This window comes from Notechis scutatus, chromosome 11, assembly GCF_049901735.1.
Source record: "Notechis scutatus isolate UNSWTSFEM ecotype Mainland chromosome 11, rNotScu1.2, whole genome shotgun sequence".
NCBI classification, from domain to species: Eukaryota; Metazoa; Chordata; class Lepidosauria; order Squamata; family Elapidae; genus Notechis; species Notechis scutatus.
In genome coordinates this window covers 639,292-663,447 of record NC_142019.1, presented here as the reverse complement: position 1 = coordinate 663,447, position 24,156 = coordinate 639,292, and the positions used below count along the sequence as shown (strand labels likewise).

At 41.2% G+C, this 24,156-nt stretch overlaps 1 protein-coding gene and 1 long non-coding RNA gene across 6 annotated transcripts in view; both read right to left on the bottom strand.

The window, feature by feature from the left end:
* Positions 1–24,156, bottom strand: part of LINGO1 (leucine rich repeat and Ig domain containing 1) — a 282,576-nt gene that overhangs the window by 132,207 nt on the left and 126,213 nt on the right. The gene's annotated exons all lie outside the window — the stretch shown is intronic.
* Positions 1,453–3,776, bottom strand: LOC148129672 (uncharacterized). Its single transcript, XR_015750828.1, has 3 exons — positions 3,641–3,776; positions 1,688–1,763; positions 1,453–1,560 (listed from the first exon to the last, which is right to left on the bottom strand). It is a non-coding gene; the product is annotated as an uncharacterized LOC148129672 (long non-coding RNA).

Genomic DNA, 24,156 nt, shown 5'->3' with positions numbered 1-24,156 from the left:
AGACTGAAGAGATGATTCACTGGAAAGAAAATCACAAAGAGAAGGGCAGATAAACTCTACCCAAGGAATCTGTAGTAGACAGGAAAATGGGATCAGGAAACAAAAATCTCTTTTCAAAGGGAACCGGGTTCACACCAGGATGCATAAATTGAAAGACTCTGTTTGTATGGGGGGAAATGAAAGCCAACATCACAAAAAGGCATCGGCAGGAGTTTACAAACCCATGGCCAGCTTCCCGGGAGGTTCAACTTGGTTTGATGACACACACCCTCCCCAGAAACACATCTTTCATTAAATAGTTCCATTTTTGGAAAGAAAATAATAGTTTTATAGACTGGAAATGGAGAGCAAAAAAGTTTTTGGTAGCAAGAGATAACTGTCTATGGAGATTCTCAGATTTTTCAAAGGGCAATTGGACTTTCTTTTTATTTTGAAGAAGTTTTGCTTTTCACCCAATAAGTTTCTTCAGTCCTGACTTGAAATCAGTTGCCATTTGAGAAAGCACCTTTGGGACAAGAAATGGTAACATTTCTTGAAACTCAAGGGTTTCACTTCAAGGCGTTTGTTCTTGGACCACAAGGTAAGATGGATGACCTGCATTGTTTTCTATTGATATTATGTATTGACATTGATGGGTCTTTAGGGCAGAATAGGAAAACCCTTAAAATAGTGGTCCATCCAAAGAAGAACTGCTGATGTACTGGGTTGAGTTAGCCCAGCATTGTTCATCCATCATAATATCTCAAGAAGATAGCATTGTGATTGACACAATCTCTAACTGCCCAGGTTGGTTTTCAATATATCTCTATCTCAGTAATTTGCCTTCTACTGTAAGACATTGATCTAACTCTAGATTACTTTGGTTGTTCCCATCTATGCCTTTTCCAAGACTTTGAATTTTAGGGTATCAAATCCCAATCATCCTCAAACCCCCACTCCTTTACCCTTAAACTATCTACTATTGACCTCACCCCATTCCCAAGAGGTCTGTAAGGGGCGTGCATAAGTGCACAATTGTGCCTACCGTCCATATCCTATTGTCCCCATTTATTCGTACCTATTTCCTGTATTCATACTCATGTCTATTCTTATACCTATTATCTTGAAAGTGGTTGACAAATCAGATAGATAAATAAATAAAAATAAAATAAATCACCGTGCAGGAATCAAGTCAAAATATCTCAGACAGATGACCGCCCACTTCTACATGAATAGACCAAAGAATGAACAGCATCATGTGTCTTTGAATCCACTGTCAAACTTCTTAACTGATAAGAAACTTTCTTTCTAACATTCCACTGACATCTCTGCCTTCCTGGCCTAAAATAACTAAATTATTTATTTAGTATCCTGCACCCTCAAATGAGAGTGAACAGGTCTTCATTTTTTTTTAACTACATGACCTCCGTTGAGATGTTTCAAAACTGCTATCCAATCTCGTCTTAGTCATCTTTTCTCAAAATATATCCAGCTCTTTTCGTCTCTCCTCATAGGAAATGGTTTCTCGGCTCCTTATCATTCTTGGTGCCTTTCTCTGAAGTGTTCCAATTATTCCAAAGCCTTAAAGTCCAATGCAAAGAATTGGGGAAGTACTTGAAGGGAATTCTGACCTGCACAGCAGGAAGTGGAACGATTCCCCCCCCCATGACTTTAAAATTATACATTCTTTGAGATAACATCACTATACCTTTTTGGAGCCAATTATGTTTCCACCAGTTTCAGCTGGAGATCCATATGTCACATTTGCTTTGTTGAATGCTTTTCTGAAGTTAAGACATATTATGATTACAGCCTTCCCACAATCTATTAAGGATATTGTCACATATATATAGAGAGAGAGGCATACGTATATACACATACACACTATGAAAGAAACAGGTATAATTTCATCTTTTTTCAAAATTAAATCTTGAAAATTTGACAGGTTCTCCTAAAAATGAAGAAAGCAGTACTCTACAACATCAGGGATATTTTTTGTGAATCAATCAGAGCTTATGCCTGCCAAATGATAATTGTTTTATGGGGACCCCATAAAGTAGTCATGTTCCAATTTTTACCCACTTCCCCAATTCTTGAGTTTAAGAGTCCGGTCAATTTTTAATTTTGGTCCTGCCTTTGTTGTGTCATGCCAGGGTAACAACAATCTGCTATATTAGAAATAAATGGACATCAGATTGTGGACATTTCCCTGTGGTTGCACGTGTTTATCATTCCTAACTGAAAGGGAAATAAACTAATTTAAAAGGCTGAGAATGTCATTGTGCAGCAGAGCTGGTTATAACAGTATTCAATTAATTTGGTATTGATCCGAGTGAAATTAAATCTGGGGAGGGAAAGTTGTAAAAGCACCACTAACAAAGTGCAAAGAAAGATGGGCACAAAAGAGGAAATTTGATTGGCAATTCCTTCATTTAAATTTGATTTTCTCCTTGGCTCTGTTCTTGAGTTGCTTGGGTTGATTTTACAATGACAGTAAGAATAACAATAACAGTAAAACACCACTCTTTTTTTTTTTTTTAAAAAAAGTCATGTTGATTTAACCTCTGGCACAGAGCTCCATGCAAAATTGTTAATTGATACATCTGGGAATTGACATCCTCACATTCTAAAGTCACCAAGGTTGAACATTCTGCTTAAAGGAGATTTTGTGGTGCAGAATGGTGGAATCACACAAAACACAAACTCGGGGCAAGCACCATGGCTGATGACCAGAATGAGATCCCTTCCAGCCTTATGATTCTATGATTGTAGGACAGCATGATTCCAAGACTTTGAACTGTGCCAAGGAATTTTCTTAGCAAGGTCTTTGGAAGTGGTTTGCCCTTATCTTCTTCTTCCAAGGGATGAAAGAGAAGGACTGGCTCAAGATCAACCAGTTGGCTTCATGCCTAAGGCAAGACTAGAATTCATCATCGCCTGGTGACTGACTCAAAAGTACCCAGCTAGCTTTCATGCCTAAAGTGAGATTATAACTCACCATCACTGGTAATTGGCCCAAAGTCACTCAGCTGGCTTTCATGCCTAGGGCAGAACTAGAATTCACCATTTCCTGGTGATTGGCCCAAAGTCACCCAGGCAGCTTTCATGTCTAGGGTGTCGGTGTTCCGATGAATGCCCTAATTAATTCATGAACCTTGAGCTAAGTTTCAAAAGAAATCCAATTATTTATTAGGAACAACATGTCGGCACTTTTCCCAAGTGCAGTCAGCTCTGCCCCACGTAATTTACTACCCACCTATGACCCTGTTTCCCCCCTCTTCCCAGGGTGTGTCATAAATCACGTTCTCCAACGGGGCACTTTCACGGGCTGCAGAAAACAAACCTCTCCGGCTTGGTCTAGTAACCTGGGGGACAATCTGGAGAAAGGTATGCATGGAATGTGTTTCTGGTCATAGCAACCGAGCTTCTCCATCAGCTCTCCCCACTCCTGCCTATGGCAACTCAAGAGCAGGCCAGGACCGCTTTACCAGTTGACATAGGGCAGGACTAGAATTCACCATCTCCTGGTGATGGGCCCAAAGTCACCCAGCCAGCTTTCATGCCCAAGGCAGGTCTAGAACTCACCATCTCCCGATATCTAGCTTGATGCCTTCACCACAACACCCAACTGATTCAATTAACCTATCAGACAACTACTGACCAGTAAACATCATATCTGAAGTTTCAACCATGAGACTTTGCTTTTCTTCCATGGAACTGCCCCCTGCTGAACATCCTCCTTTGAACAATATATAAAGGACTCGCTTGCAGTTCGCAGAAGGGATGATCGAAATGCAACTCACAATGCAATCTGTAGAATCAAAGCAAAATGGTACAGTTCAGAGATGTTCCGCTAGTCAGAGAGACCTTTCACCCATGCGCGGGTCGGCACCAAAAAGCTGCACCCCCTTCTCTTTCTATATACTTCTGATTTCAAGGACAAAAAAGGAAAGGGAAAAAAAGCAAGAAAGAAACGGAGCCATCTGTCATCAAAATCATTCTGTTCTTTCACTTAGAATCGTGAACAACCATACAAAAGATCCAAGAGAAATAGCTATATCAAACATTGGCTAGAGAAATGTGCTTTCCTCTCCTTTTGGGTAGGCGAGAAAGGCGCTGTTTGCCTGGCTTTGCAAAGTAGCAGAGAGAGTATTTGCACCCAAATCCTGCATCTATTCGTCACATGGAAGAGATGGATTATTAGGTAGAATTGGTTTGTCCTTGCTTTTTTTTTTTTTTTTTAACATGCTAGTTAATATTTGCATGGAGGGGCCACAATGGCTCAGCAATTAAAGATACTGAGCTTGTCGGTTGGAAAGCTGGCAGTCCGGGTTTGAGACCTTGAGTGCTGTGGGATGGGGTCAGTTCCCATTTCTTGCCCCAGCTCCTGACCACCTAGAAGTTCAAAAGCAGGCAAATGCGAGTAGTGTTCTGTGCACCACAGTGTATAACCATGCTGGCCACATGGCCATGGAAGTGTCTTTGGACAATGCTGTCTCCCTTGGCCAAAGAAACAGAGATCAGCACTGCCCTTTAGAGCTGGACATAAGTGGACAGAGGAAAAATCATGGTCAGGTGATCATGAAATGCTGCAAACCACAGTAAATGTGAGCTGGTTGCCAAGAATTACCCTGAGGTAAAATGGGTGGCCTGTAAATTTTATAAATAAATAAAATAAGGGCCAGAAGTGTGTCTTAAATAATTTGAAGTTGTAACCAATTGCTAAGCAATTGGTCATTAAATGAGGACTCTCTGTATTTTGATTTCCCCTGTACCTCAGAGAAGAGTCCTGGAGGGTCTATTGCTTCATTTAATTCACAATTTTATCTCCTTGCAAGCAGCACATCTTGGATCTGGTCCATTGCCTCTGATCAGGGAGGTGTCCCATGCTTGAAATGGAAAGAAATGACTGCATAATTTCGAACAGGATCTCCAGAAACTGAAGGACGAGATTGACGTATGAAGAAAAAAGGTCTACGACAACTCACCATGGCCAACTCGCTGCGGGACAAGAGTTACACTAACATCAAAGAAATGGTGGCATAAAATCATTAAAAGAAGGATACAAAAGGAGGGTCTGAATGAAATGCAGAATGAAAACAACTTCGTATTTATTTTGAATAATATAAATCAAATTGTTAAATTGTCCTGAGGCAAGTTGGCCACGGCGACTTGTCCCATTCTGCAAAGAAAAGACCTGCCCACAAAGGTTGAGGAAACGGGGATGCAAAGGAACACCCTCCAATTTTAGCCCCCCCCCCCCACTATTTTTGGGGTGCAAATTTCAAAGTCCACAGGTGGGAGACGGTGAGAAGAGATGTTAAGCAGCGTTTGCCCTTCTTGTTGGAAGCCCACCTCCTGCCGCGACTGTTTTGACAGTCCCAATTCAGTGGCTTGTATGATATCTCTGCCTTGTTAAAGGTAATTACGGTTCTCCCTGTATAATGAGACGGTTTTTAAAGGCCATTCAAAAGAAATTTTCCATAATGAGGTTAAGGGTTTTATGGTGTTATACATCACGGGAGCTGGTAATTGGTCGGATCCGGGAAGGAGCATCCTGATGGAGAAAAGGAACCCACCCCTGTGAATCAGCCAGTAACTGGCCAAGCTTCCCAGGATGAGCTTTGGACTTCCCTTCCTCGAGGGGAACAGAAGGAAAATGGAGCCATAATGGGAAAACAGGAGAAAAGCCACGGAAAGTTAGAGTTTTTCAAAGGCCTCGAACAATTCTCGGCAGCGGAAGTCTTTATTCGATAGATGCCAGTTCTATCTGATGCTGCGTTTGGTTCTTTGAAACACATTCCTCCAAAAGGTACAAATTTATGCCTATTATTTTAACATTTCGACAGGCACCAAAAGGTGCCCCTTCAGAGGTGGTATTCAGCCGGTTTGGACCGGTTCTACAGAACTGGTAGTGGAAATTTTGAGTAGTTTGGAGAACCGGCCAATCCCGCCTCTGACTGGCCCTGTCCTCCTCTATTCTCTGCCTCCCGTTGAGTCCCAGCTGATCGACTGGGTCTTCTTCGGTTGCCCTGCACAGGAGAATGGAGCTGGAAAGCAGGTTAGTGGGCTGTAGGGAGGGAATGGGGATTTTGCAGTATCCTTCCCCTGCCATGCCCACCAAGCCACGTCCACCGAACCAGTAATACATTTTTTTTGAATCCCACCACTGTGTCCTTTGCAATGCTGAGTTTGCTGTCTGCCTTACAGGGACTCCTCAATTTACAACTATTCGTTTAGTGACTGTTTGAAATTACAACTGCACTGGAAAAAAAAGCTGCTGACCCTCCCCCCCACCAGTCCTTGCAATTAATTCTCTGGGTGTCTCCAGATTTGCTAGCAGAAGATATGATGAAGGGGCCAAGTTTTATTTCTAGAGACACCCACAACTTGGCAGTGATTAACTGGGACAGATGTTAGGAGAGGAGGAGGAGGAGGAAAAGGAGGAAAAGGAGGAAGAGGAGGAGGAGGAAGTGGAAAAGGAGGAGGAGGAAGAGGAAGAGGAGGAGAAGGAGGAAGAGGAAGAGGAGGAGGAGGAGGAAAAGGAGGAGGAGGAGGAGGGAGGGAGGAAGGAGGAAGAGGAGGAAGAGGGAGGAGGAGGAAAAGGAGGAGGGGGAGGAGGAGGAGAAGGATGAGGAGGAGGAAGAGGAGGAGGAAGAGGAAAAGGAGAAGGAGGAGAAGCAGGAAAAGGAGGAAAAGGAGGAAGAGGAGGAGGAAGAGGAAAAGAGGGAGGAGGAGGAAGAGGAGGAGGAGGAAAAGGAGGAGGAGGAGGAAGAGAAGATCACAAAAGGGAGATGCGAAAAGCCTCAAAACTTTCTGCAAAATGTTATAACTGAATTGTTCGATCTTTCCCCCCGGAGACGACAAGAAGCACCTTAGCTGTCCAATCTTGTGGGATCTACCTGCTTCCTTCTTAAACCTGCTCTTTCCTGCACTGGTAAAAGGATTCCCGACTGATCTTGGGAAACGGAGAGAGAGGGGATATTTGTTTCTCTACGCTGGGACATGCCCTTTGGCTCTGCTAATTCAATCACCTGCCAAACAGTCCCAGCATTAACTTTTGGTTCTCCACGGTTTAAAATTGGGAGCCTTCTAAATGCTTGCAATTAAAATTTCAATGAACGTGAAAAAGGAGATGCAGCTGGAAGTAATTTTGCAACCTCCCCCACCTCTTTAAATGCCGTATATTATACACACCCGCTCGCCCGCCACTGATTGGCAGAAAGAGATGGGGGGGAGGAAGAAAAAAAAAGAGAGGCTATTTCCTTTCAATGTCACCCATGTTTCTGCTCCAGGCGCACCATTGCCAGATCTCATTAGTCGCGAAAGAGAATTCTGTAAACGTTCCAGCCAGTTTCAAGCAGATGATGGATTCATGTGTGAGCTGCCTCTCTATTGGAACTTCTCTGCTGAGGCACTCAACATGGTTCACAGCTTTAAGCGGTGGCTTGCAATTTTAATAATGCTAATATAAAATGCTAATAATAGAGCATGATGATCAATATTCATGGAGATTGGCAGGGTATCAGAGGCTTTTAACAACCCCGTAATGTGACATTGAAGGAGGAGGGAAGCTTTTGCAGCGCACTTCACCATGTGGCATATACCACAAAGGCGTAATTTGCCACATATAGGTAGCCCTCAACTTGCAACGGTTCATTTCGGGACTGTTCAAAGTTACAACTAAAGAAAAGTGAGTGATGCCTGTTTTTCACACTTATGACCATCATGGCCTCCCCATGGCCATGTGATCAAAATTCAGATGTTTGGGAACTGACTCTTACTTATGACGTGTGATGATCTTTTGCGATCTTCTGATAAGCAAAGTTCATGGGGAAGCCAGATGGACTTAACCACGTGTCACTAACCGAACCTGTGATGACCCAAAGGGGCGTGGCACAAAGGCAACACAGTCACATAAGTAAGAAAAGTCCCTTTAATACCTACAACTTTGCCCCCAACTTTGCCTCCAGTTACCTTCGGCTGGAGAAAAAACTCTCCCAGGAACAGTTTTTTAAGTGGAGAAAATTCAGTCCAAAAACAAAGTACATATAAACTGTAAATAAAAATCCACACAAACCATGCTGCAGTAATTAACTTGACAGGGCAGGAGAAGGAATTGCAGACTTGAAAGGCCAGCAAAACACACACAGTTGGGAAGACGCCAGGAACCCAGATAAGCCTTGACACTAACAGATAACTCATAATTTGTTTCCAACAAGTTGCCGTGTGCAAACTCTCTTTTTAAACACTGTGTTCCCAGCTGCAGCTAATGAAGGGAATCAGGGCCCTTTCCTCCCCCATAAGCCACGCAACTCACCTTGCTCCCTTCTCCTTTCCTCCTTGTGTGTCCTAGGATGAAGAGGGGATGGGCTTGGGTCTTCCTCTGAACTCCCTCTCCCTTGTTCTACCTCTTCCCTGCTCTGCCCAGCTGGACTTAAAGACAATCAAACATTCTGAACACCGCCAAACAATTCTGAGAAATCCAAGAAGGAAATAGTAAAATATAGATCTAGACCAAGGCAACATTGCTCTAAAATCATGTTAGAGGAATATACTAAGCCCTCGTATGGCGTGAAGCTGCAGCAATCAATGATTGAAGAGGCTGAAGAGATAGAAAGAAAGGACCTTCTGATCATTTATGGTGGACCTGTCCAGTTCCACAGAGCTACTGAATTTCATAATGTGGCATAATTCATTCAGCAGACCCTGTACCAATGGGAAAAATGAGAAGAAGGAAGAAAGGAGGAAGAGGGAAGGAAGGAAGGAACTAAGGAAGGAAGGAGGGAAGGAGTAAGGAAGGAGGAATAATTCATTCCTTCTTTTTGCTTCATGAGTGATGGTGCCTTCAGAACAGGCCTGCAGCTGAAGAACTTAAGCTGTAAAGGCAGCTAAATTAACTCTGGCCGGAAAAGAAAGTGAATGCATGCAAAATATTTAGATTCAAACCCATGATAGCCATCACCCACTCAGCCATTGTAAGTATCTTTTATGAGCACATTGAGACATTGCGTGAATGGTCATCATCACCATCTTTTAATGACTTCATAATCCCTTATAGGGTGGAGTCTGGGCAACTGAGCCATTGAGTGATGAAATCCATGCTCAACTCAGATGCATTAGAATAAGAAAAGGGAGAGTATGGTGGTGTCGTGTTTCACTACCTGGTGTGTTCCTACAAGCCAAAGAAGAGTGAGGATTTGCTCACACTTTTCTTTTAATACAATGTGGACAATCTCGCTTATAATTGCTTAAAAGGTCTAGTTCTAGCAGAAAACAGAACTTGCCTTTTTAAAAAAAAGGTTAAGTACCTTAATTAAGAACTTTATTAGATGCTATTCCAGAAATGGCTCAGGGCAAGCCTCTAATTTTTAGATTTTAAAAAAAAAATCTTCTTGAAGCTGCCTAAGAAGAGCAAAATCTCATTCGAGCTGAATTCGACTTGTGGGAAACTCAGTCCATATTATTTTCTTGGCCAAAGTACAGCAAACCTTGTGTCAGGATTCTGGCAATTACTCCAATTAAATCATGAACCTTGACCCACACTCCCAAAACTAAAAAAAGATTTATTTAAAGGTAACATTCTATGTCTGGCATTTACCTGGGCGTAGCCAACTCTGAGATACGTAATTCACTGTCACCCTTGATCCTGCTTTCCCCTGCACCCCCGGGTGTATCATCCAACAAAACATGTCCTTTGCCAAAAGTCATCAATCATGCTCTCCAATTATATTTTTGTGCTGCAGAAGCTTCAGTCATCTAATCAGTCTTTGAAGAAAATATGAATGGAATGTACTTTCGATTCCACACTGCCGCCTGCTCTTTGAAACTCCGCGCACTTCTTTCTGTTGACAACTATAAAACATTTATACAAAATGTTTTATGAGTTGACACCTTGGCTTAATGGCCACAGTTGAGATCAAAATTTCCATTGCGAAGCCAGAGGGCTGTTAAGTAAGGGGCACCCCTTTTATGACCTTTTTCTGCCAGGGTTGTTAAGTGAATCACAAGCTTGTTTAGTGAATCTGGCTTCCCCCATTGACTCTGCTGGTCAGAAACTACCTGGGAAGATCCCAAACAGAAATCACATGAGGATGCTACAATAGTAAGTGTGAGGGCTGGTCAGAAGTCACTTTTTTCAGTGGCATTGTAACTTCAAACAGTCACTAAATGAATGGTTCTAAATCCAAAACTACCTCTATGGTATGTATACATGCCTGCATTTATGTATTTGAGTTTTAGCTGGTTTTTCATTTCTCCACCATCTTCTTTCAGGATGGTTTATGACTCTCCAATCTATGATGCTGGGATCTTCTGGAAGTCTCCCATCTAGGTAATAACCTGCAGTTATTATGCAGTTTAATCCTGCATAATTTCTGAATCCAAACAAGGTTGGTCAGATGCTTCCAAAAGAGACACACTACGATCCATCAGTAGTTGATCTAGGATTCTAAAGCTTTAGAAGATCATCTTTCCTTCACCGTGGTCTCCAGTTTGAAACCTCAAAGGAAGCGACCTTCTACAAAGCGAGGACTCTCAGTCCATCTGTTTCAGTATTCACACAGGGGATATCTCTATGGGGCAACATGCTGTGATGTTTCCCATAGATGATCTGCAGTCTTTTGAATAGAGTTACTAGAGGCTGAAGGGTCCTGAAAACCAGTTGCTCTAAATGTAGCTTTTCAGCTTCTTCCCATAAGCATGGAAGGGCTACGCTACTCAACAACAAAAGAGAACATCTAAATAGCTTCTCAAATCTAGGAGAAGGAGCAGAGGGAGGAAAAATGTCCCAGATTATTCCTGTTCACTCAAGAGCTCCTCCCATGGAACAGTGACATGGTGAGGTTTCCATTAAAGAGTTTAACAGGACAATGTAGGTTAATAATATTAATCATCAGTCATGTTTTGGTTTTTTGTTAACCACAATTCCGCCTGCCCGTTTTCTTGATACCAAGGTCCGAGTGCAGATATAATTGATAGAATCCCAAATGTTTATTTTCCCTGTGTACTTATTCCTTATGATATATAATTACTATTATTAACACACATACAAAGAATGTAATTAGATCTTATCAAGAGTTCTAACTGCCTACAATGAGCGAATTCTCCCCTCCTGTAGAATTTTTTTACATAAAAAAAATACTTAGCATTCATGAGAGCTAAGACCAAAAAAGGAAGAAAGAAAATATAAGAAAAGATCTGTTCTTTTGGCAACATTTGCACAATGTAAGTGCTGGGGATCGTATTTCAACAATATCTGAACAGCCATCAACTTTCCTTACAAGAATGTGGGATTATTGCCTTGCTATGAAAACATTGATTATTGTAGAAGAGAAGGCAGAAATAAGAGGGTGGTGTTAAGTCAGTCATCAGTTTAGAATTCTTACATTGTCACAAATGATCCAAGCCCAACTCCTTTTGAATTCCGTTGACCCTTCTCTGGTACCAATTTAGTGTTGAATTTTAGTTGATCATATTCTTGTGTATAAGCTTGAATAGATTCTTCTATGGTTCTGACTCTTTGCGCCTGGCATTGATCTACTAACAATCGATCACATGTTCCAGATTCGTTTTTCTTCCAGTGTTGCGAATCCAAGAATCTCACCCCTTTAAAGCCCCTTCAAGGATATTGTCCTGGGGGGCAGCTGGCTGTCAAAAAAATCCCATTTCCAGAAGGCGGTAGGAAGCTGAGCTACATCCATTTACTTGGCCAAACCAAGGAAGTCCTTTTTGGGTTTTGGGGGGGGGGGGGGGGGGGTGGGGTGGTTTTTTTTTTTTTTTTTTTTTTTTTTTTTTTTTTTTTTTTTTTTTTTTTTTTTTTTTTTTTTTTTTTTTTTTTTTTTTTTTTTTTTTTTTTTTGTTTTTGTTTTTTTTTTTTTTTTTTTTTTTTTTTTTTTTTTTTTTTTTTTTTTTTTTTTTTTTTTTTTTTTTTTTTTTTTTTTTTTGGGTGGGGTTTTTTTTTTTTTTTTTTTTTTTTTTTTTTTTTTTTTTTTTTTTTTTTTTTTTTTTTTTTTTTTTTTTTTTTTTTTTTTTTTTTTTTTTTTTTTTTTTTTTTTTTTTTTTTTTTTTTTTTTTTTTTTTTTTTTTTTTTTTTTTTTTTTTTTTTTTTTTTTTTTTTTTTTTTTTTTTTTTTTTTTTTTTTTTTTTTTTTTTTTTTTTTTTTTTTTTTTTTTTTTTTTTTTTTTTTTTTTTTTTTTTTTTTTTTTTTTTTTTTTTTTTTTTTTTTTTTTTTTTTTTTTTTTTTTTTTTTTTTTTTTTTTTTTTTTTTTTTTTTTTTTTTTTTTTTTTTTTTTTTTTTTTTTTTTTTTTTTTTTTTTTTTTTTTTTTTTTTTTTTTTTTTTTTTTTTTTTTTTTTTTTTTTTTTTTTTTTTTTTTTTTTTTTTTTTTTTTTTTTTTTTTTTTTTTTTTTTTTTTATCACCGCTTATTTTGTAACAGAAGCTTCCAAAATAGATCAGAAGAATATATCAATGTATATTTTATTGCTCAGAGCTTCAGGCAGGCAGGGAGGATGCTAAGATGCCAAAGAAGCTAATGAGGATTGTTTTGAAAAGAGAAGAGCTGCCAGGTAGACTGATACTTCGGTGAGTTGGGTTGCCCTCCTTTGCGTGATGTACACTCACAACCGCCACCTTGCTGAACAAAAGGCCGCTCAAGGGATCAGGAAATGGGACACTGTCAGCCTAAGGCAAGAGTTGCAAACATCACAGTCGGGAAGGGATGGGTTGTTTTCATTCCTGGGTTTTGCTCTAAGTTCAGTTTTAGCTGGGACCAATTCTGGAATACAGGGGTTAGCTTCAGTGGTGGGATTCTATCAGTTTATTTGTTTGTTTATTTATTTATTTAATTTATATTGCTGCCTATTCGCCCATGGCGACTCGAGGCGGCTTACACAATGTAAAATCATATTTTTTTTAAAAAAAATATATTATTAAATAAAAATAAAAAAACAATAAAAACTTTTAAAAAATCAAATAAATTAATGAAGTACAGCAGAACAAAATCTGGAATAAATAAATAAATAAATAAATAAATTTCCCTACCGGTTTGGTGATTGCACACTTCATGCATGTGTCCGTGCGCACCTAACGTGGGACCACAGCTTTCCAAACGCCAGCTGAGGCTAAGCCACGACAATTAGCTGAGAGGATAGAGAACCAAAAAGCGCAGAGGTGAGTGGGAGAGCCAATCCCTGTGCTTTTCTTTCTTCCTCCTGTCAGCCGATTGTAAGAGCTTTTTTTTTTTGCTACCGGTTTGACTGAACCAGGCTGAACCAGTAGCATTTCACCACTGGTTCGCTTTCATAGGTGTTCTTGACTTACTACTTATGGTTGGGAAAGTTGGGCCTTCAAGAAGCGAAACAGGAAGAAATTCGACTTGTCTGAGCTGTGGTGCTGCTGGAGAAGGCTCCTGCATAATCCTTGGACAGTAGAGATAACCAACAGGCAAGTACTGGAGCGCATAATGCCAAGAATGCCATTGGAAGGGCGGGGGGAGGGGGGGAAATCACAAAATGGAGTCTCACTTCCTTTGGCTGTGTCATACGGTGGAATTCACTGGAGAAAGTAATTCTGCTGGGAAGAGTTAGTGGTAAAGGAAACCAGGATGCCAACAAACATGGTGGCTGCACACCCTCAAAGCCGACACCAGCCAGAACGTAGAACAACTCAAGTAGTGCAAGATCAGAATTTGTGGAGAGACCTTTCCATTGGTAAGACTTTTTTTTGCCGTGGTTATTAAGTGGATCATTGCAGCTAAGTGAATCACACCGTTGTTCAGTGAATCTGGCTCCCCCCCCCCATTGACTCTGTGTCAACCCTGAAGTTGGCTGAATGTGTGACCATTTTCTTTTTGTGTAGTTTTTCTAGGGAGGTTTCTCTTCTCACTGCTTCAGGGCTGACCCAGGCTGGAGCGAAGGGGGCCAGGGAGGATGTGTGTGTAGAGAGACAGCTGAGGTGTTATAGCCGAAATAAAATGCTTTCCCCTGGGAATCAAGGACATCTGTGCAGGTGTCTGCAGGGTGGAGACTGAGATCTCCTAGCAACTGGGCTGTATGCTGATTGGACCATGTGACTGAGACTCTGGGGGAGAAGTGGCAATGTTTTCCTTTAATTGAGGGGAAAACTGGCACCACTTTAGAGCTGGTTTTCCACCAGGAACATGCCAATTTGATATGTCCAAATAAAAATGTTCTTTGAGGAATTTGCCTGCTTCAGAGTTCTTATTGAACGGGATGTATTTCTTGGAACCGGACACTCTGCTTGTTGGAATCCGGTTGAGATGTTTGCAAATGATGATCATGTGACCCCAGGACTGTTGCCAAGCACCTGAATTTTGATCATATGACCGTGAGGCTGCTCTAATGGTCATAAGTGTAGGGATTGGCCATCAGTCGCTTTTTTCAGTTCTTCAAACAGTCACGAAATGAATGCTGTAAACCAAGGACAACCTGTTCAAGGTGATAATAGCAGTTGAGCATTTTCCCAGGACCGGATGAACCAAAGACCTCAAAAATATGAAGGAAAAATGCTGGAGTTCAACCTGGCAATTTGTGTGTCAACTTAAAAAAACAAACTCCTTTGGTCTTTTTAGTTGCCAGCAGAAAGGGAGGAGGGAAAAGCAGTGCATTCCTTAAATGGCTCAGATAATCACCTTGGCAGCCGAAGCTGTTGGCGCGCAAGATTATGACTGGAGAGCATGATTGATGACTCTTGGCTATGGATGTGTCCCATTGGAGAATATACATCCAGGGGGTGGGGGAAGACCAGGGTCAAGGGGGAAATGAATGATGTATTTTAGTATCGGCTGCACCCAGCTAACATCAATATGGCCACTCCTAATAAATTAATTTTATTTTCTCTGAGTGATGTGGCTAGAGACTTACGATTTGAATGGGGGTGGATCTGTTGGAGCCCTGACATTGTGTTTTAACTTTAGAACAAAATTCGAATCTGCCTGGCAGCGGGGAAATCGTTTGATGTACTCCCATATCTTTACTTCCCGCAGCTCTCCTTTACTCTTCCTCTTCTCCTATCAGGAAAAACAAAAGCTGGCTTTTACTTCCAAACAAAAAAATGGCAGGGGATGGAGAGGTCAAATGATGTATGGGTGCGAGGCTTTGCCATTTGTATGACTTAAGACGGGAACACGACAGCATTCTGCGGGAGTGATATTTGGAATATAAATGCTTATACCCACAGTTCCCCCAAATGTTTGGGCTCTCTAATCAGTAACAGGAGACATGGTGACCTAAATTGCATCTAAGATGGAATACCTGCGTTAAACCTTGCTGAGACAGAGATAGGGAGCTGCGGTATGATAGATCTTCAGGTAGATATAAATGTATCGGGCAGAGAAAATATGCCAGCCCAAATAAATGAAAGGAAGATAATGAACTCACACCTCACTTCGCCAAGGACGAGGAACAGACAGGGAGGGAGCCTTTTTCTAGGGGTAGGAGATGAGAGGGGCTCGGTCCAATGCCCCCTCCCAATCTTCCATGGGGGGCATAAATCTTTCATGCCCCCCACCCTCCCCCAGACAATGAGGTCTGTCTTCATCCAGAGAAAGAGAGGGAGAATTCAATATTTTATAAGCCGGTGGTCAATCCTGCTGATCTTTTTCAGCTGATTTTCCCAGGCCTGTTTTTGGCACTGGCTCGCTTCCTCCTTGCAAATGATGGATGGGGCTTAGGAGTAGCCAAACTTCTGTACAAGTCCAAGTTAATGTGTTTAATAAATAAATAAAAATAAAAGCACTCATAGAAGAAAATGTTTGCAGCTCAGGGTTGAATGGTGGGGTCCTAGGTGCTTTCTACATCATGCAGAATACAGAATAACAGAGTTGGGGGTCATCTAGTCCAACCCCTTCTCAATAGGAAACCCTATACCATTTCAGACCAATGGCTGTCCAGTCTCTTCTTAAAAACCTCCAGTGATGGAGCCACCCACAACTTCTAAAGATGATGTTACCTGGTTGGGTAATGAAACGTCTGCAAGAAAAACAACCAAGCTCAGAGGACACCACAGAAAGATAAGCAGGGATTAACACCAGACAAACATCAAGCAGAAAACAATACCTCAATCAGGGAACTACCCAGTCAAACAGTCAACAACAGTATAATCAAGGAAGCACCAAGAACAAGGCCTCCAACACTGACAGGGAAATATAGCATATAAACAGTATATAAACAGAGAACAAACCACACTCTCTTCTGATGATGTTACCTAGTTTACTCATGAAATGTCTGCAGGAAAACAACCAAGCTCAGACAGCACCAAGGACAGTGGTCATTCTGTCTGTCCCACCTAGGAAAAACTGAATTTTGTCCAGTTCTTTTCAGAAAACAAAGAAGATTCTGTTTCACAATTCACAAAATGCAATGCAGACTCCAGTTTACAGGTTTTAAATTCAGCAACACCACCAGAGCAAACAGCCAGTATTGAATTACAACTTACTTCTGTAGGACAGTCAACAAGGAACCACTATGAATCAACAGCCAAGCAGTCCTGCGGCCTTACTTTTTTGCTTGCAAGTTCTTCAGGTTCTTATTAGCTTTCTTGAGTATCGTTGCCCCAATCTATCAGCATTTAATGTGACCCAGATGTTCTTCCAATGCTTTAGAAAACTTTGGGATTTCTCTGTTTCTCTTGGATGGATTTTCCCTGACGCCAAGCTTCCCTCCACTTTCAAGGAAGACAGAGAACTGCTAATCCATCTTGTCCCACTTTATAAAGTATATTGAAGAAGACTGAAACATGTTCCACATTTTAAAAAAAAAAGTGGGGGGAGCTGGACTACCAGCTCTTGAGCAAATGCCACCATCCACTATTGTCAGATAAGTTTATGGGCCTGTCTTATCTCATTTTGAAAGTTTATGAGAGTCGAGATGGCATCACCAACAACGCTCCCCTGCCAAACGATGTGTCTCTGTCCACGGTGATATTTTACAGCATCTCAAGGTGCCTAAAGGTCTTTTAAGATAACAGACAAAAGTGTTTTTTTTTACAGATTTGCCTCAGTCCAACCATTTTAGAACCTCCCGTGGTCTTGGGAGGGAAGATTTATATTTGAGAGAAGGTGAGAGAAAAATCCATGTATTCACCACAAAATGGAAAATGATTAGAAGACAAGTCTGGTCCTTGACAGCTCTGAATCAAGTGACAGGCAAGGGCCTCTGCATAATTTTATTTTTATTGATAATTTGCTTTATGGTCTTTCTTTTGTCTGGATGTGGAAGATGCAACCCATAACATCTTGCAAAGGCTGTTTCGTTCAGGTTTCTGCTCTGAGAAAGAATCCATGTTAAACGTTGTCCAGGGTCTGCTGGAGCCATCAAACAATTACAAGACCATCAGTTCTCCAGGCATTCTCAAACGACTTTCTCCATTAGAAAATATATTTCCTAACCATGAGATGTTCTGTCTTCATGGCAGCTACCATGTATGATAGGTTGACCTGAGAGATTGTGACTGGCTCAGTTATCCAGTGGGTTCCACTGTTGAGGGAGGACATTAACCTGGATCTCCAGATCCTCCTTCAACACTGAAAAAGCTATGCTCCAATTGGACTATCATCTCAGGCTCTATGGTGGATCGCCACACCATGTACTCATTAGATGCTGTCCCAACTCAAACAATAAAACTAGAGATGGGTTGTCTTTACCAAATGCCCAAAGATCACACCAAGAGAAGGTAGCAGTGGAGGGATGATACTCCTGAAGAAAGTAATGGTGTAAGCCCACATTTTCATTCTAGGGTACAGGAGGTTGAAGTTCAGTCTGACAGCCCCCCATTTCTACCTCTCAAAATGCCCATCAGAGCAAAGCATTCTGGGAGATCTAAAACAGCGGCCATCAGCCCAGCAGGGTTGAGATAGCAAAGGAAATACAGGAGGCTCGAACACGCTTTCATAAACAGTGTTGAAAAATCACAGCAAATTTGAAAGAACGCTACTTCACCACGCTGGCTTTCTCTGCTTCTTTCAGTCCCTGTTCAAGTTTTAGGGTGCGTTTTGGAGGTTTATTTCTAACTTTGCAGACCGTGTGTTCCTGGGAATGTTGCATTTCTCTAAGTCTGTTCACACATGACTCATTTGAGAAAGGACACAAGAAGAAAGAATGACTTTAGGTTGCTTTTGTGGGTTTTTGTTTTTTGAAAAGCTGGGGTGCTTGTCACAATTCAAGATGCTAGGAAAGCTTCGTCTAGGCTGTTCTTGGACAGTCGGCTGTGCTCCCTTTTTGCTGTTAAAATTCATGTTGCATAGAGCGACAAGTGTTAGTGACAGAGCAGCCACAAAACTGTTACTGGAGACAAAGCAAAGGAGAAAAAGTGAACCCATTGATGGGAAGGTGAACAAGACCAAGGGGTTGAATGGGCTCCTACATCCTCTCCTCTCTCTCCCTCCCTCCCTCCCTCCCTCTCCCTCTCTCTCATCCTCCATGGCCAAAAACAACATAGGGAATCACTTCCTCCTTTCCATCTCAAATCCTGCAACCCGCAAAACAACTTATTTGCATTTTTATTTGCAGTTGTAACTCAACTCTTCATCCGGTGGGCTTTGGCGCACAGAGTAACTGGCCTTAATTTAATTGGAATTTGAAGATTACTTGAAGCCGCAACAATAAGAATTTGCCGGTAATCTGTTCCATGAGAATGTTTTGTATTTATATTTCCTTATGACGTAGGTTTAATTGCTGATGGCTTCCAGTGGGAATAACTTGACAAATCTCTGAGAAATTTGACACGGCCTGATTGATCTTTCTCTCTCTTGTAAAACCAGATCATCAAAACAGAAATGCATTTGCGGATTATTATAGTCTGTCTGGAGGCAAGTTGAATTTTTGATACGGCTTGTGATACACTGTGACTACAGATGCTGCCTTTCCGCCATCATTGTAATATTTCAAGGTCAACATATTAGTGCAAGCACCCCACTTTCTTGAGTGAGTAGACACCTTTGGGGGAGAATTCCTAGGGGGTCTCAATTCCATCCCCGAGGAGAGGGAATTAATGTACTAGCAGAAGCTCCTGAGAATACCATGGACAAGCAAGGAAATAAATCAATGCCTCATTGGACAAATGAACCCAGATTTCTCACTTGGGACACACATGATCAAATTATCCTACTTTGCACACATTATGCAAAGACCCAGTTCTCTGGAAAGGACTCTAAGGCTGGGAAAGGTGGAGAGGAGAGGGAAAGAGAAGAAGGCAACCAGCAGCAATCAGGTGGACTCAATTACAGTGTTGATGGCTGGACCTTTGGAAGATCTGAAGGACCAAGTTGGGGACAGAGCATCCTGGAGAAAGCCTATCTATGTGGTCATCCCAAAAGTGCTTTTCCAAAAGGTAACTGGACTTTCTTGGTTTTTTTTTCCCTTGAAAACATTTCGCTTCTCATCCAAGAAGCTTCTTCCGTTCTGAATGGAAGAAGCTTCTTGGATGAGAAGCGAAATGTTTTCAAGGAAGAAAAAATCAAGAAAGTCCAATTGCCTTTTGGAAAAGAACCTTGGGAGAACCATGACCTGGATGACTGAGAATCTCCACAGATATCTATGTGGTTGCTAAGAATCAACATTGACTTGATGGCATATGATCAATCAATCAATCAATCAAGTGGAGGTAAATCACAACTTCTCTTGGAAACCTGGAGAGTCAGAGACCTAAATTCCTATCTAGTTTTTTTTTAAGAATCACTTATATTCCTAAGGACAGCCACAGAGTCAGAAGCAAAGTGCCTTCAGCCAGCACCCATCTTTTCCCTTCATTTAATTTAAGGAACAAACAACACACACACATACACAACATATGTCCCTGAACATATCTGCACTTGTATTTCTGTATGACTTAGGTCTAATTGCAGCTGCTTGAAATATTCACATGTTTACCAAAACGTGGCAAACCATCTGCAGATGGTGATGAAAACCTTTGCATTGCTATCTGCTCTGGTGTTTATTTTTATTTTTTCCCAGAGGATTTGGTACAGGAACTCCTTGAGTAACAATGGAAAAGAAGGTGGAAATGATTGACAGAACAGGAGATAGAAAGAAAGAGAAAGAGAAGAAACCACTGTGAAGGTGTTCAGATAGCATTCTGCCCATCACTTAAGTGGAAATTGATAACTTTGTAAAAAGTCTAAAGCTTTGGGGAGAGCCAAGTCAGTTTACTGGCATTTTATTTTTGTTGATAAAAGAAATATGTCGAAAGAATTCAGATAGGGATCTTGGCATTCATGTTTATGGGGTACCTTGTTTTTACATAGGCTTTAAGAAGCCCCATGGTTGAAGTCTTAAGATGAATGTAAGAATGATCAACTCAGAAGTTTTATTTCTTCTGCCATTATGGTCATAATAAATCAATTTAAAATAGATGAAAATGCTGATAATTGGAAATGGGGATGACACGTTGATATACTTCATGAGATGGGACATGAAAGCTCCCGTTTTGAGTGGAATTGATCTTGGCACTAAATTAAAGTATAATTTGCCGCAACTGTTTTGCTCCTTACAGCATCTCCTTATGTAATAAAGATTATTAATTTGGATGAAATGAACAGCACTGTATCTACAATGCAAACATAAGTTTATGACTACCCATTGAGAAGAATTATCGACTAGACTCTATTTACACTGCATGACATGGAGGAAGATTTGAGTCATAATTTTAGCATCCTGCAGAAAAAGCAGTATTGGGGAAAATGTTCTCAGAAACAAAGAGAAATAGAGAAATTGGCTATGTCTAGTTTGATGAAAAGAAGGACTAGTGGGGACATGATAGCAGTCTTCCAATATTTCAGGGGCTGCCTCAAAGAAGAGGGAATTGGCACGTCAAGAGACGCGACAGTGAACTCAACGGAGGGAAAGGAGACCATTGAAAGAATCTGTTTATTCGTTTCCCCAAAAAAGGCTATCAGTGGCCTCATTTCTTGAGAGATTTTCAGGAGGCACCATGGTTAAAATGAAATGTACATCTTCTGGATGTTTGGCAAAGGACCACGTGAAGATGTCATGCCCCTATCAGAATCTGAGGCCGAGCAGCTGACAGGGAGTGGGAGTGGAAGAAACTGGGGAAGGGCAAAGTCCAGCTGGGCAGAGCAGAGAAGAGCAGGAGAGAGGAAGAACAAGGGAGAGGGAATTCGGAGGAAGACCCAGGCCCACCCCCTCTTCATCCTAGGGCACGCAGGGGGGAACGGAGAAGGGAGCAATGTGGGGTGCATGGCTTATGGGGGAGGAAAGGGCCCTGATTCCCTTCATTCGCTGCTGCTGGGAACACAGTGTTTAAAAAGGGAGGTTGCACATAGCAACTCATGAGACGCAAATTGTGATTTATCTTTTATAGCTGAGGCTTATCTGGGTTCCTGGCATCTTCCCAACTGTGTGTGTTTTGTTGGCCTTTAAAGTCTGCAATTCCTTATCCTTCCCTGTCCAGTTAATTGCTGCAGCGTGGTTTGTTTGGATTTTTTAGTTACAGTTTGTATGTACTTTGTTTTCGGAATGAATTTCCTGCACTTAAAAGACTCTTCCTGGGAGAGTTTTTCTCTAGCCGAAGATAACCTGGACATTGGGGGCAAAGTAGGAGATAATAAAGGGACTCTTCTTGCTTATTTGACTGTGTTGCCTTTGTGCCACGCCCCTTTGGGTCATCACAGAAGAACTTAAACAACCATTCCTTGCTTTTTAGGGCAATCTTCTTTTTGACCCTGATGTCAAGCTTCATCCTTTTCTCCGTCTCAGTCTGGTCATCTCTTACAAGATCCTCCCTAGTTTTTCCAGAGAGTAAGGGTCCCTTTCAGACTTGTAGGATTCTTCAAATGTCAACTTATGAGCTACAGTGGCGCAGTGGTCAGAGTGCAGTACTGCAGGCTACTTCTGCTACCTGCTGGCTGCCTGCAATTTGGCAGTTCCAATCTCACCAGGCTCAAGGTCGACTCGGCATTCCATCCTTCCGAGGTGGGTCAAATGAGGACCCAGATTGTTCGGGGGTAATAAGCTGACTCTGTAAACTGCTTAGAGAGGGCTGTCGAGCACTGTGAAGTGGTACATAAGTCTAAGTGCTATCGTTAAGTGTTATTGTTATCTTATAATAAAGACAGAACTAATGTTGATGGTTGTGTTTCTGGTCTCCCTCAAAGGGTTGATATACATCTTGAAATTATTAAAGTATTTCTCCCCTCCCCTTTTAATTTTCAAAAAACTAGGGAGGGTCTCTTCGGAGAAACTTTCCATATCCTCCCTCTTCTGTGGGACACCTTTTGCACAATAATTGCCTAATCCGTGGTTCTTCTTCCTCCTGTCTCCCAAGGTCATTCCCACAGACCATTCCAGGTAAAGCAATTTATATTTCTTTAGAATTTAGAAAGATGTCGAATATTCTCATTGAATTCTTGGGGGATTTTGCTGGAAGCCTGGTGTCCTTTCCTGTTAGAGGCCATGAAAAGACTTTCATCTCTTTGTTTTATTCACACAGGCCTTTTAAACAATGAATTTGATGCTCCTGTGACATTCATTCTTTCTTTTGCTTTCTTCTTTTTTTTCTTTTAAATTATGGCTTTGAACTGCTAATGAAGTCTATTTTCTGCCATCAGAAATGAGATTTTGGAAAATGTTTCATTTTAGCCTTTTGGAAGTTTGGTGGAGGGATAGGTGGGTTGGATACAGTGGCTGTTCATTTTCTTTTTTGCAATGATTATTTTGTGTTTTTAATATCACAGTAGCATTTGACACCTTTCATTGTAAGCTTCCTTAGGAAGGCTTACCTGAGAGTAGACGCACACCAGGGCTGGTACAGTAGATTACCTTATGTGAATCAATGAAGGTGTATTTTATACTTCCTTTTTAATTGTTGCTTTTGAGAATTTCATCCGAGATAATGGATGGCGTAACTTATTGTACAGGATTAAGTGATGATATTTATTGCCAAAGATCCATATGAACAATTTGTGTTAATTGGGGTTTGTTGAAAATGATAAAAGTCTCCTGAGTTAATCACTTCCTAGTTACTGTATATTACTTTGGGGCCTTGGTTTATTCAGGACTCAGGTAGGGGAAACCATCTCAGTTAATTGCATGTGCATGTGTCTGTGTGTCTATATGTCTGTGTGTATGTGAATTTTAGACCCAAACATGTTCTAACACCCCTCTGTTATGGGACTAATATTTGGCCAAGCCAACAGAGCTGAGTAGAGTAGTAGGGTGCCGATTCTGTGTTCCAGTTCTTGGAACAAAGACAAAATCCTAGACTAACCCTGCAAGGATGAGGCTTATCTGGGCATGCTTATCTCTGCCTCCACTTCCACATCCGCTGCTTGTGGAGAAGAATTCCATTCCATTCCATTCTCATTCAGTAGGAGCCCCTGAAAGTCTTCTAACCATACCATCCCTTCGATATTTTGGCCCACAAATCAGATCAAAAACTTTGAAGCGCCGTTTTTGCCCATCTTCAACATCCCTGCCATGATCTGGTAGAAGTCGCCATCCCTCCGGAGATGTTCCACAAAGTCTGAGTATTTTACAGATAGAGCTTCTTCGATCTCCGTCTTTCCCATTAGTTTTATTTATTTATTAATGTATTTATTTTGCCTCGCCGAGACTGGCCTCTGAAGCAAGCTGTTGCCTTCTAGCTACGGCAGGAACATCCCTGAAGATGTTTGCTTGACTTATAATGAATAAGTAATCAGACTCGGGAACACCACAATCACAAGTCACATCCTGACAGCTCGGAACAACTTTCTCAAAGCGCTCTGATCTGCCGTTTTACCTTTCTGCAAAGTGCATAAGTGATGGGGCTTGACTGGTAGCGGCTAAGATACCTCTAGGCACAGACGTCACCTGTGGACATGTTTGTACTCCTGGGCAGCCCAGCCAGTGCAGATAATTTCAAGAAGGAAGAGCAAGAAGAAAAGGACAGATCTAAACACTGCACCACCTGTGGAATTGCATTCAGGTCTATTCAGATCTAAGTATGGCTAACTTCGGCCTGAATTTGGTTGGACTGATGTGGTTAAAAGTTTATTCTCACCTTGTTAAAGATTCAGGACACTGTTTTGTCAACATTCAGCTGCAAAGCTCCTTCGTTTTCAATAAAAAAAAAACCCATCTTCTCCCTTGCCAGATCACAGGAAGGATGGAACACAGGAATAGACTGGTTCTGAATGGGAAGTTAGTTTCGTTGCTGGGATTC